Source organism: Penaeus monodon, chromosome 42 (assembly GCF_015228065.2).
Source record: "Penaeus monodon isolate SGIC_2016 chromosome 42, NSTDA_Pmon_1, whole genome shotgun sequence".
In the NCBI taxonomy this organism is placed as follows: Eukaryota; Metazoa; Arthropoda; class Malacostraca; order Decapoda; family Penaeidae; genus Penaeus; species Penaeus monodon.
This window is the reverse complement of record NC_051427.1, coordinates 19,507,152-19,521,311: the sequence shown is the minus strand read 5'-3', so window position 1 is coordinate 19,521,311 and position 14,160 is coordinate 19,507,152.

Below are 14,160 nucleotides of genomic sequence, written 5' to 3'. Positions count from 1 at the left end.
AAAAAAAACCTCTGTAACTTAAAACGTCCTTGCCACAAGTAGGATCGACTAAAAGGGGTTCCCCCTAACAAGCCCCCAAAGCCCTAAAATTTTGGGTTTAGCCCGGGAGACCCGGGCCCTAAGGGCTTACTCTTTGCTAAATCATCAAGAGCTCCCAAACCAGTGACCCAAAGGACCAGATAGGTAGCAACAATTCGGGCAAGTAAGGCGGGCCCTTTGATATTGCTAGTTAGCTACCCCTGACTTTGGAGAGCTTCCCCTTTATCCACCCATACAGATGTTAAAAGGTGGTGAAAGGGGACACAGTTTTGCTTCACCCCTAAATTTAAACGGGAAAAGAAGTTCGACAGACCCCCCCCACATTTTCAGCCCAGTAAAGGTTTGTTTTAGACCAATAATCTGGTGGGAATTCCCGAGTTCGGATCCCCTAGCGATTCAATGCCCGAGTAAAAACGCCTTTGAGGTCGATTAGGTTCAAGAACCAGCCCAAAAACTCCGACAGCTTTTCCACAATTACTGAAGCGCTAGATCGTCTTTTGGGGGAAATTCCCGGGTGTGAATCCAGACTGCTCCGGTCTCTGACCCTCAGTGGGTGTTTGGGGGACCATTAGAAAAATGGGGGCGAGAACCTGCCTGGATGCTGAGGGGGTTAATGCCACGGTAGTGTAAAATCCCAACAACCCCCTTCCCCCTTCCAGAGAGGGATGGCCACCTCCTCAGCAGGCGGGGGGAAGGTACCAGACTCCCAGATGTCAGCAGGACTGATGCGGGCCCGAGCCAAGGGTCCCCGCCACCCTTTAGGATTTCAGAAGGAATCACAATACCGCAGCTTTCCCATCTTCACTTGGAAATCCCTCCAAACCCTCTTTTAGGATAGGGGGGTTCCTCGCTGATGGGGGGGGTCCGGCTTTGGGGGGGGTTTGTGAATAGAGGGTCTTATTATTTTCCCTTAGGGAGACTAAAAACGACCCAAGATAATGTGGAGGGGTTACTTTGGCACAACTGCTCAAAATACCAGCCAAACGTTTACGAACCTCACGATTTAATGATCCTCCCTCCGGATCGGACTGCAGCATCTGTGAGGGGGGCTTAGAGTTCAGCTCTCAGGGCTTTGGTAGGGAGGGCGAAAGGGATTTTCAAGAAATGGCCCTTAAAACCCCTCAGCAAAATTTGATGAACTGTTTTTGCCTTTCACTTTTTTGAGCCCTTGCCCATGGAGCGACGCAAAAACTTGATACCCTTCAGCCCAGCCCGTGACACGCATCAGTGGCCTCTAATATTTTCCCGGAATGGAAAATTTGCCTGCCCCCCGGGGTATCCAAAGAACTCCTGGGGTTTTGAGTGTTATCGCTTGAAAGTTCCCCCAAAAACTGGGTCTGCAGGTTGTCGGTTTTGAAATCGGAAAAGACTGCCCTGGGAACCAACGGGGACATTCTCCCCTTAGTCTGTCCGGTGAATCACCTTAGGGTGGCCATGGAGAGACGGGACCTTTCCCCCGGAGAGGGCCGTGTTACCTTTAGGTAATAATTCCTCTATTTTTTCGGGCTTTTGACCAGCGTTAACTCAAAAACACACACAAACCCCCACACACCACACACACACAAAAAACACAACACAAAAACACACACCCACACACTCACCGCACACACACACACACACACACACACACACACACACCACACACACCACCACACACACACACATTTTAAAAATATATATATATAATATATTATATATATATATATATATTAAATTATGTGAGTGTGGTGTGTGGTGTGTTTGTTTTAGTGGGTGGGTGGTGTGTGTGGGGTGTGGGTGTGTGTGTTGTGTGTCTATACTTTTGTATAAAAATATATGTTTCTGCGTGTGTGTGGTGTGTGTGTGGTGTGTGTGTTTTTTTTTGGTGTGTGCATGTATTTATTGTGTGTGATCAAAATTAAAACTTTTTATGTGCATTAGTTATTCACCACACACCACACACATACACACACACACAATATGTATACTTTATATAATATTATAAATATAAAATTATATAAAATATTATAACATATAAAAAATAATATAATATTATATATTAATATTATAAAAATATAAATAATATTTTAAAAAATATAAAAATATAATATAATAAAAAATATATAAAAATTTAAATAAAAACATACCACAACACGCACACACACCACACACCACACCACACACACACACACACACACACACACACCACACCAACACATAATATATATTACAAATATATTTTAATAATTATAATAATTTTAATATATATATTATATTAATATTGTGTGTGTGTGTGTGTGTGTGTTGTGGGGTGTGTGTTGTGTGTGTTTTGGTGTGTGTGTGTTTTGAGTTGTGTGTGTGGTTTGTAGTATACTTTTGTATAATAAATATATGTTTCGCGTGTGGTTTTGGTGTGTGTGTGTGGGGTTGCATTATTTTTTGTGTGGATCAAATTAATTTTTATTGTATTAGATTTATTCTACCGACACACACACACCACAACCACAACACAACACACAGAAAAAAAAAATATAATATATTATATAAATATATATAAAATATATAATATATAAATTATAAAACATATACATTATTATAAAATATACATATACATATACACCATTACAGCACACACACACACACACACACAAAAAACACACACACCACGCAATATATATATATATATAATATATTATATTATATTTATTATATTTTATTATATATTTATATTATATATATAAAAATATTATATTAAAATATTATATATAAATATATATATATATAATATATATATATATATAATTATATATATATACATATTGTTTTTTTAAATATATTTATATAGAATATTTTTTTATATTTGGGTGGGGTTTTTTGGTGGTGTTTTGTGCACGACAGCCCCACCCCAAAAACAACACACACACACACACACAACACACACCACACAAAACAACATATATATATATAAATATATATATATATATATATATATTTTTATTTTATATATATATATATATATATATTATATATTATAATAATATGTGTGTTTTGTGGTGTGTGTGTGTGTACACTAATTGTACAAGATATAGATATATGTATTAAAATAATATATATATATATATATATTATATTTAATATATATTTTTATTATATAATATATAATAATTTTTTTTTTTTTTTTTTTTTTTTTTTTTTTGATTTAAAAATTTTTAAAATTGCTATATATTTTTTTTTATTATATAATATATAATTTTTTATTTTTTATTTTCAAATTCATATTGTATTTTCACACACACCACATGCGCGCGCGCACAGACCCCACGCACACGCATTAACGAAAGCCGCACACAAAAAAAACCACAACATACAAACGCCCACAACACACATGCAAAACCCACAGCCCCCCAAAATTATTAATATATTATAATATATAATATATAATTATAAATATATGTATGATATATATATATATTTTGTATGTTAATTTTATAATATAATATATATAATATATATTAATAATATATATTATATGTTATATATAATATATATATATAATATATATATATAATATATATAAATATATTTTTAAATATTGAAAATGGAAAAATGCAATGCCCATTGATATCGAAAAATAAAACCCTCCGACCAGGACTCGATAGGTCACTCCGGGTATGAAACCGGGGCCATCTAAACCAAACCATGCCACAGACCCATAAAGGAGTGCAACTGGTCTATAGCCCATAGACTTTCCCTTTACTCATATTTGATTTTAATGACAGCAAATTTTTACGTCCCCCCTGGGGGCACTCGGTGGAAAAATTTTTTTAGCAATTTAAATCCTAAGTCAGATGTCCTGAGGTATATTTTATAAAAGAGGGAATAATGCAAGGCTTTGTATCGATAATAACAACCCTCCCTGACCAGGACTCAAACTAGGCCCTCGGGCTGCTTGCTGGGTATGAAAAGTCGTTTTCTCGTCGTGAGATGGGGCTCGGTGAGCAGTCAGAGCGCGGGCTTTTTTTTACGACGCCGCGACAAATAAAAAATATGTATTTTGGTTTTAATAAGTAATATGTTATATATTATATATGAATAGATTTTTGGGTATAGGGTTTTTATGAGGGCATATGTTGCGGGCACACACACAAAACCAAAACCACACAACACACACCACACCACACACACACCACACACAATATATATTTATATAAAAATTTTAATAATTTTATATATATTTTAATATATATAATACTATATATATAATATATATTATTTTAAATTTTATATAATTTTAAAATTATATATATATATATATGTGTTGGGGTGTGGGTGTTGTGTGTGGTTGTTGTGTGTGTGTTGTGTGCGTCAATATATAATTAATATATAATATATATAATTATATATATATTATATTGCAAAAATATAGATTATTATGTTGTATACAATGTGTGTGTGGTTTTTGTGTGTATGGTTGTGTGTTTTTGTGTGTGTGTTTTGGGTGTGTGTGTGTGTGTGTGTGTGTGGTGTGCGTGTGCGTTGCGTGTGTTGTGTTGTTTTGTGTTCTTGTGTGTGTGTGTCTTTGTGTGTGTGTTTTGATGTAAGTGTGTGTGAGTTTTGTGTGTGTGTAGTGATACAAATTTTTTAAAATATATATAAATAATATAAATAAAATATATATATTTTAATTATATACATATATTAATATATATATATATATATATATATATATATAATATAATTATATATATGTATATGATAAATTTTTGTATATATGCAACATTATATACGTACAAGTACATGTAATATGAAATTTTTTGTACATTTTTTAAACAATATTATATATAATATATAATTAATATATATATTATATATTTAATAATATATTATATATAATATGTTATATATAAATATTTATGTGTATATATAAAATTTTAATATATATACCCCACACATATTAGTAACAATATTGTTTGATACATATATATGATGTGTCTGGTGCGCGTGCGGTCCTGTGTGTGTGGTGTATGTGGATGTAACGTTATATAGAAAATAGAAGCTATCGATTGAGGATAACGAATAGATTGTTTATGTATACAAGTAGATAACATTTTAAGCAATAGAAGAAGAGAGAGAGGAGATTTTTTTTGTTTTATTAGCATCAAAACAATATTTTATATAAAATATAAGAAATAAAATATATATAATAATTTTATAATATATAAAATATTATATATAATTATATAATATATATTATAAAATATATGTATGTATATTAAACCAAAACACGCCACACACCACTACATACATACTACATATATATATTATATATATATATTAATAATATATATATATAATATTTTTATTATATAACTACATAAAACATAAACACGGGCAACCACACGCACAACACACACACACCACACAAAACACACACACACAATACCACAACACACACACCACACAAAAACCCACACCACACAACACAAAACACAATAAATTATTAATAATTATAAAATATAATTATATAATTATATATATATATATATATCACCCCAAGTCAGTCCCGGGGGTAAAAAGATGGTGCCCAAAAAAAACCCGGGGGAAGCAAGGGAAAACCACCGCTCTAAATTGCTAAGAAAAAATCAGGAACCCCCATATGTCAAGGCGCGGGGGGCCGAATGGTAAAGCGTCGGACTCAAGACTGTCACGACGGCAATCTGAATTCGAGGGTTCGAGTCACCGACCGCTGCGTTTTCCCCTTGGGCAAGGAACTTCACCTCGATTGCCTACTTAGCCACTGGGTGGCCCAGCCAGCCCAAGTCAGTGCTGGTCCCAAGCCCGGGATAAAATAGAGAGAATGATTACCTAAAAAAAAAAAAAAAAAAGGTACCACCGGCACTCTCCGTGGAAAGGAACGGGGGACCTTACCTCGTACTTTACTCCCAAAAGCATCACAACATGAAAACTACAATTAAATATCATGCTGTGACCACGGCGGTCAGACATGAACCTACCGTTAAAAGAAGAATATATATTATATATATATATATATATATATATATATAATAATATATAATATTATATATTTATAGTATATATGGCATATCTATATGTATATACAAATATATACATATGGCTATATATATGTGCATGTATATATATATATTATTAATATATATATAATATATATATAATATATATATATATATATATATATATATATATATATGCATATCTACATACTTAAGTATCATTCTGTAACCACCGCGGCTCAAATCTGAAAACCTACCGTTAAAAAAAAGAAAAAAAATATATATATACATATATATACATACATATATATACATATCTATAATATGCATGTATATATATATATATATATATATATATATATAAAATATATAATATATATATATATATATATATATACATATATATATATATATATATATATAATATATATATATATATATATAATATATATATATATTCATTTATGTATATGTATATTTTATATTATATCTATCTATATATATATATATATATGTATATATATACATATATAGGCTTATATATGTATTTATTTATTTTTTATATTCATATTGATATATACACACACACCCGCGCACACACACACATACACACACACACACACACACACAAACCTGCACACACACACGCGCGCGCGCGCGTGCACACACACATACATATATGTGTATGTTTATATCTCTATATATGTATATATTATATATATATATATATATATATATATATATATATTATATATTATATTATATATATACATATATATGTGTGAAAGGGCGAAAAGTTATTGATTAAAACAAAACAAAATGATGTAACGACTATTGGAAGAGAATCCCCGTCAATCATTTACGCGTACTAGGAGAAGTGTGAACGAGGCGAATGAGTTGTGTATAACTGGTCTGACCATCGAGGGTTAATTAATACCAACTATGTCTATGAATGCTTACTCATATGCACGTATGGGAGTCACCTCAGACTCCTTTATTAAAAGAACATTAGAAGTATAGGAAAAAAGGGATGTGACGCACAAAATGTGCAAATTTGATGTGAGGGTTCGTAAATAACCCAAGTGCACCCAAGAACAAAAGAATAGAAATGAGAATAAGAATAAAGAACGAATTAAATAATTCGTGTGATAAGTGATGATGCAAAATAAATGAGCATGTGAAATTAGATATAAAGAAAATGGAATGTGTGGACGAAAAAAAGAGAAAAGAAAAAGTGGCAATTCGAATGTATACGAATTCCCCCCCACTAGGTGAGTGGCGATACTCCTGGCTTGACGAGAAAACCGCTCACCTGTGAGGGGCTGCCTGTAGAAACCCTCGCCTTCGACGTCGTACCTCGTAAATAAAAACTCAGTAAGGAGACGCTATTATGGAGAGAGATAGTCCAATGTGACACAAGGTATTTAAAATGATATAGAATAATAGTGCCAGGACGCATCATCGATACGGTCTCTCTCTCTCTCAGGGACCTTGGGCGCTGCTCGACATTGTAGTGAATGCAACCCTGCAGTAAGGGAGAAGTGACCATGAGGGAGTCAACTACCACAATGCTTATTATTTACTGATGAGGATTTTCGGGCCGAGCGGTAAGAACCCTCCGAAGACATGGTGGGCCAGGGATAAATATTGTAACGAAAATCAAAATAAAAGTTTAGGATTAAGAAAAATAAAAAATAAAAGAAATAACATAAAACTGAGCGATTAAAACCATTGAGGGTTTCCAAACACTAGGCTGCCCCGTTTTCCTGTACACAGCCCTCGTTTTCTATGATACCATTTTAAAAACTGTGTACTTGTGACGCCTACGAATATGAAATAAAACCAAGAAATATTTTAAAAGGAGCCTGGGCACAAACTCCTTAATAGGAATGAGAGGTAACATAAAATAAACTGAAAAATTTTAAACATTTACTAATATTTCGGATTTGCATATATATAACAATTGTACATTTGTAATATTAATATTTCTTAAAACAAAACACAACAATTATCTTTATAATGTCACACTGGTGTTCATAGAGAGCCGGATACACACACAAAAGATATGCCACACTACAAATGATTTAAAAAGGGTGCCTTCGTTTCTCTGGTTAATGCCCCGTTGCAGTCTACCGTCCACGGATCTCTGGCTTACAGGAGCATTACCTGCGCATACTAACTGTTGAGAGCTAGAGAGATGTCCCGGCAAGTGCTCTCTGTTACTGTGTGACCCCTGCACATCAGGTCAGGCCAGCGGAGGTTGGTAAAAAAAGACGAGAGAAAAAAAACTAAGCATGGTCTGACAGGCTCCTAACAGGCTCGTGTGGTGACCGCAAACAGCTGGGATGCTTTTAAGGGCATATCGCACTATTTGTTTATTTGCTAACATTTAAAACAGAAAAATATAGAGTTCACTACAGCATCGCCACCGTCGCCCGCAGCACCGGCAGGAAGGCCCGGGGTTTTTCGCCCGAGCTTGGCGAACACAGAGAAACGACAGATCGCAGCCTCTCGATGAGAGTGGGGACTCCTCTGTCCACCCTCGCAAGGAGTCGCGTGCCCCACCGGCTTCGGTATTGATAGTGTAGCCGTGGATACCTGTAGTTTCTTCAGAGCTGAGGAGGATAGTTAAAACAAGGTGACAATTCCGCAGTGTTTTGTTTTACAAAGATTAGGCGTATATATACACAAGGGTGAGGAATCACGAAACAAGGAATAACCAATCGCGAGCGGCCACCCCTTGCGTGATCAAGGGACGTGGCTTGCCTGGCAAATGACGAGCAGCCGCTTCTCATGTGACCATAGGGTGTGGCTCGCCTGGTGAATGGTTAGTGGCCACCCACTCGTGTGATCATGCTTGTGACTGTGGGGTTGAGCAAACCAGCGACCAAGCTGTTACAATATCCCCGTCAGCGAAGATGCCCTGGATATGTGAGAGGAGCTGCCCACCCTGGAGAACCGGGCTGGAGGTCGTCGTCTAAAGATACACTGGCTTTAGACGATCTATCGAGATCCAATCATTGGCGCCTTTAATCCTCAGCAGAATGCTTTCTCCTTCCTCTCAATGACTTCGTATAGGCCGGAGTAGGGAGGGGTGAGGGGAAACATGTGGGCGTCGGTACGGAGCAAAACATACTTCGTTGTGCATAGATCTTTGGGGACGTAACGGTGTTCGAGTGTCCTGTAGGTCTGTTTGCAGGGGGGGGGGGGGGACTTCCCGACGATACGTCGTAGTCTAGCGATGTCATCACTGGATGGAGCATTGGGGAAGAATTTGCCGGGAACTACGAGGGGGTCGCCGAAAACCATCTCTGCTGGGGAGACGTCGTGCCCTTCGTTTGGAGTCGTTCAAAGGCCGAGTAGGACCCAGGGAAGTTGCGAAAACCACATTGAGTTGCTACATCGAGACATCAGGGCAGCTTTCAGGGTTTTTGGAAATGCTCTACCATGCCGTTAGCTTCCGGGTTGTAGGCCGTGGTGTGGTGGATGGAGGGTGACCAATAGCTGCCCCAGGGACGTCCAGAGCTGCGAAGTGAAAGAGGTGCCTAGGTCGGACGTTATGTGGGTAGGGATGCCAATCTCGATATCCACCCGGAGCAGACTGGCAGGCAGGAGGTGGGACTGGTGTTGGAGATAGGAATAGCTTCAGGCCATCTAGTTGAATGGTCCACTATGGTAAAGAGGTATGGATGTCCTGATGACGGTAGGGGACCCACTATGTCGACGTGGATGTATGCAAAACGCCTCGCGGCTGGTGGAAAGATCCGGGGCCCGTTTCTGTATATCACTGGATTTTGGAGGTTTGACAGGCAGTGCAGTATCGAATCCAGTCCTTTGAATCTCTGGAGATGCTGTGCCACATGAATTTCTGCTTCAGGAGGCGTGCTGTCGCTCGTCGAGAGGGATCGGACAGGCTGTGGATGAGGCTGAAAATGTGACGATGGAGGGAGGTTGAATCCACAGGCGCAGTCGACCGTGCTGATGTCACACAGGATTGTGGTACCTGCTTCGTCCACAGGGACGTCCTTCCACTTGAGGGAAGTAATGTACAGCAGGCTGACGTCTTGGGGTCCTGATGCTGCTCTTTAGCAAGTTGGTTGTAGTCGAGCCCTAGATGAACTGCATTGATAGAAACTCTAGAGAGGGCGTCGGCTACAGGATTCTTCATGCCTGCCAGGTGTCGAATGGAGCAGTTGAATCGGCGATGGTGGAGAGATGACGGCGCTGATGGAGGACCATGCGTCGGCTTGTCTTATGAAGGTGTGGACTAGGGGCATGTGATACGTCTGAATCGCGAAGGTGTTCCCCTCAAGAAAATGGCGGAAATAACGGACAGCTTGGTGAACGGCAAGGAGCTCTCTATCGAAGGTTCTTTTCGGCCTTCAGTAGCTTGCAGCCGAAGAAACCCAAAGGGTGGGGCAGTCCTCCAACCACCTGCTCAAAGACAGCTCTGATAGCAATGTTGCTGGCGCCTGTTGTGAGAAGGGTTTCCCCGGGGTGGGAAAAACGAGGAGGGCTGACGTGGCGACAGCTTCCTTGACTTTATGAAATGCATCTGCTTGAGGAAGACCCCTCATCAGGCCCTTGGGTTTCCCTGCAAGTGCAGTGTATAAGGGTTCCATGATGGATGCGATGCCGGGCAGGATCTCTTGGGGGTCTTGACTGAGGATGGCGTGAGAAATTGCTTGACTACAGCATCCTTGTCTGGCAGGGGGAGACACCTGCGGGAGAGAGGCGGTGCTCCAGGAAGTCAACCTCTCTGCTGCTGTAAACACACTTGTATTACACTGCCAGGCCACTCTGCTGCAGGCAGTCTAAAACTGTAGAGATGTGTCTCAGATGTTCCTGTTTGAAGATGAGGATGTCGTCGATGTAGCAGGCACAGAAGGATAAATCACCCAAGATGCCATCCATCATCCGCTGAAAGGTGGCTCCAGTGTTTCTGAGGCCAAAACAGCTGTAGTTGAAAATGAAAGTACCAAAGGGTGTGGTGACGGGGGTTTTGGGGCTGACTTCTGGGTGCATTGGTACTTTGTATTGCCCCTTCAGTAGGTCGAACTTAAAAAAAATCTTGGCGCTATGGAGGAAGTGACGTCGGCGATGTTAGGCAACAGGTAGTGGTCTGGTTCCGTAAGCATATTGAGGCATATGTAGTCACCACAGAAACGAAGGGAGCCATCCTTTTTTACCACTATGTGTAGAGGGGATGCCCAAGGACTTGGCGCTTTTGACATATGCCTAGGCCCTTCAGCTCTGTGAAGGTCTGCTTTGCTGCAGCAAGTTTGTCGGAGCAAGTTTCTTGCAGGAAAAAGGTATTGGTGCAGCTGGGGGCCGCATATAGGCGGCGGCCGCCTACACTTTTTTGGCTAGGGGCAACCTGGTTTGCAGTTCCTCGCCTCGAGGCTGTTGGCGAATTTTTTGCTGCTTTGCTCCTGTCATGGCCGTGGATTGGGTTGTTGTCGTACTGGATGCCGGCGGATGCATGGAGTACGGTTGACCACTGCAATGTCGTCCTCGTCTGGCGGGGGCACTGTTGAGACGGGGGGCACTGCGATGATGTGATGGGCTGCCAATGCATGTACATCATTTAGGTGGTCCGCCATCTCTTGCAGGTCGGCTTCATCCATCTCCTCCACATTGGGGATGACTGCACAAATATATTCTAGTGGGTGGAGAAGCCAAAGAGCGTAAAGCAAGTCCAACCATCTCGCTGTTCCATCGGCTGCTGGAGGGAGTCTTGCCAGAGCCTTCATCTCGAGCAAGGCATCGGAAGGTCTCTGGGTCGCTGAGGGGCTGCTTGGTGAACTGGAGGAGCTGTGTCAGGAGGAAAGTTTTGAGGTCATCGTAATTAATGGTAGTGTCGCCCTTGGATATCAACCACTCTGAGATGCGGGGAAAAAGTTCATCTTGAAGAGCCATGAGGACGTGGTCGGTTTGGGTAGTAGGGTTTATTACCCTCTTCAGGCGGAATAGCATTTCAGCAGCTCGGAGGAACCAGGTTGGAGCGTTGATCACTGAGAAGGTGGGGAGCTTGACTTGCGCTGCCGCAGCCGGAGGGTTGTTGGTTGATGTGTCGTCGGACGGCATGTTAAAGGGCGGAGTGGCAGCAGGAGGGTGGATGCCGTTGTTCGAAATCCAGGGTCACCAATGTAGCCGTGGCTAACTACAGAGTTTCTTCACAGCTGAGGAGGATAATTAATTCAAGGTGACAATTCCGCAAGTGTTTTATTTTACAAAGATTAGGCGTATATATACACAAAGGTGAGGAATCACCAAACAAGGAATGACCAATCACGAGCAGCCACCCCTCGCGTGATCAAGGGGCGTGGTTCGCCTGGCGAATGACGAACCTTGGTAGTGTGCACCTGGAGTGACCACCCGAGGCTTAACCTCAGGCATCCTTTCTGGGTAGTCACTTGGAACATCCGGTCCTTGTGGCATCGGGAATCGTTATGGGAGATCGTGAGACTTAGGGGAATTCCGATACAGATTATTGGCCTAATAGCAAGCCTGTATACTGGGACTGAAAGTGCTGTAAAATGTGGTGGGGGTCTGTCGAACTTCTTCCCTGTTAATTCAGGGGTGAGGCAAAGCTGTGTCCTTGCACCAACACTTTTCAACACCTGTATGGAATGGATAATGGGCAGAGCTACTTGCCAAAGTCAGTGTGGAGAAATACTAGGCAATATCAAGGTCTCAGACCTTGACTTTGCCGACGATGTTGTTATCCTATCTGAATTCTTGGAGTCACTGGTGGCGGCTCTTGATGCATTTAGCAATGAGGCAAAGCCCCTAGGCCTAGAGGTCTCCTGGACCAAGACCAAGATTCAGGATTTTGGAGGCCTGTTAGGGGAACCCGTTCAGTCGATCCATACTTGTGGCGAGGACGTTGAAGTTACAGAGAGTTTTATATACCTTGGTAGCGTAGTCCATATCTCTGGGCTGTCAGACCAAGAAGTCAATAGACGGATCGGTCTGGCAACATAGATGTCTGTGTGTGTGTGTGTGTGTGTGTGTGTGTGTGTGTGTGTGTGTGTGTGTGTGTGTGTGTGTGTGTGTGTGTGTGTTCGTGTGTGTGCATTTGTATACATATATATATATTATATATATATTAAAATATATATATATAATATATATATATAATATTATATATAATATATATATATATATAATCATGTATATACATGTAATATATATATATATATATATATATATATATATATATATATATATTATATATATATATATATATATATTATATATATCATATATATATATATATCATATATTATATAATTATATATTATGTATAATATATACTATTATATATATTACCATTTAATAATATCATATATATATAATAATATATATAATATACTTATACTATAGTATAATAGTATATATAGTATAAGCCCGGTGGCCGATGGTAGAGCTCGACTTAAGACTTCACGACAGCAATCTGAGTTCGAGGGTTCGAGCACCGGCCCGCGCATTGTTCCTTTGGTAAGGAACTTCAACTCGATTGCCTACCTAGAAACGACCATATCGTCCTTGAGCGCATGTGGTAAGGGAAGTCACCGCCGTGCACAACCGCGGTGATTACGGCAAGGGTGGCATGGCATAACCTTCAGTGATGAATTGAGAGAGGCTATGTCCTGCGTGGAATGATGGCTGTGTGGTGTGTGTGGTAGTGTATGTTTGGTGTATAATATGTATGTATATATATGTATGTATATATATGTTTATATATATATGTATTTTATATGTAAATATATATGTATATGTGTGTGTGTTGTGCATGTGTATATGTATACATATACATGTATGTATGTGTATATATATGTATATATATGTATCGTTATATATTATATATATTATTATATATATATATTATATATATATATATATATATATAAATATAGATATGATAAATACATAGGAGAGAAAGATGGGGGGGAGATTGGTAGACAGATATACATATAGATAGACAAATAACAGATATATAATATATATATTATATATATATATATATATATATATAATATATATATATATATATATATATATTATATAATTATATATAACTATTTGGGGTATATTGTTGTTATTA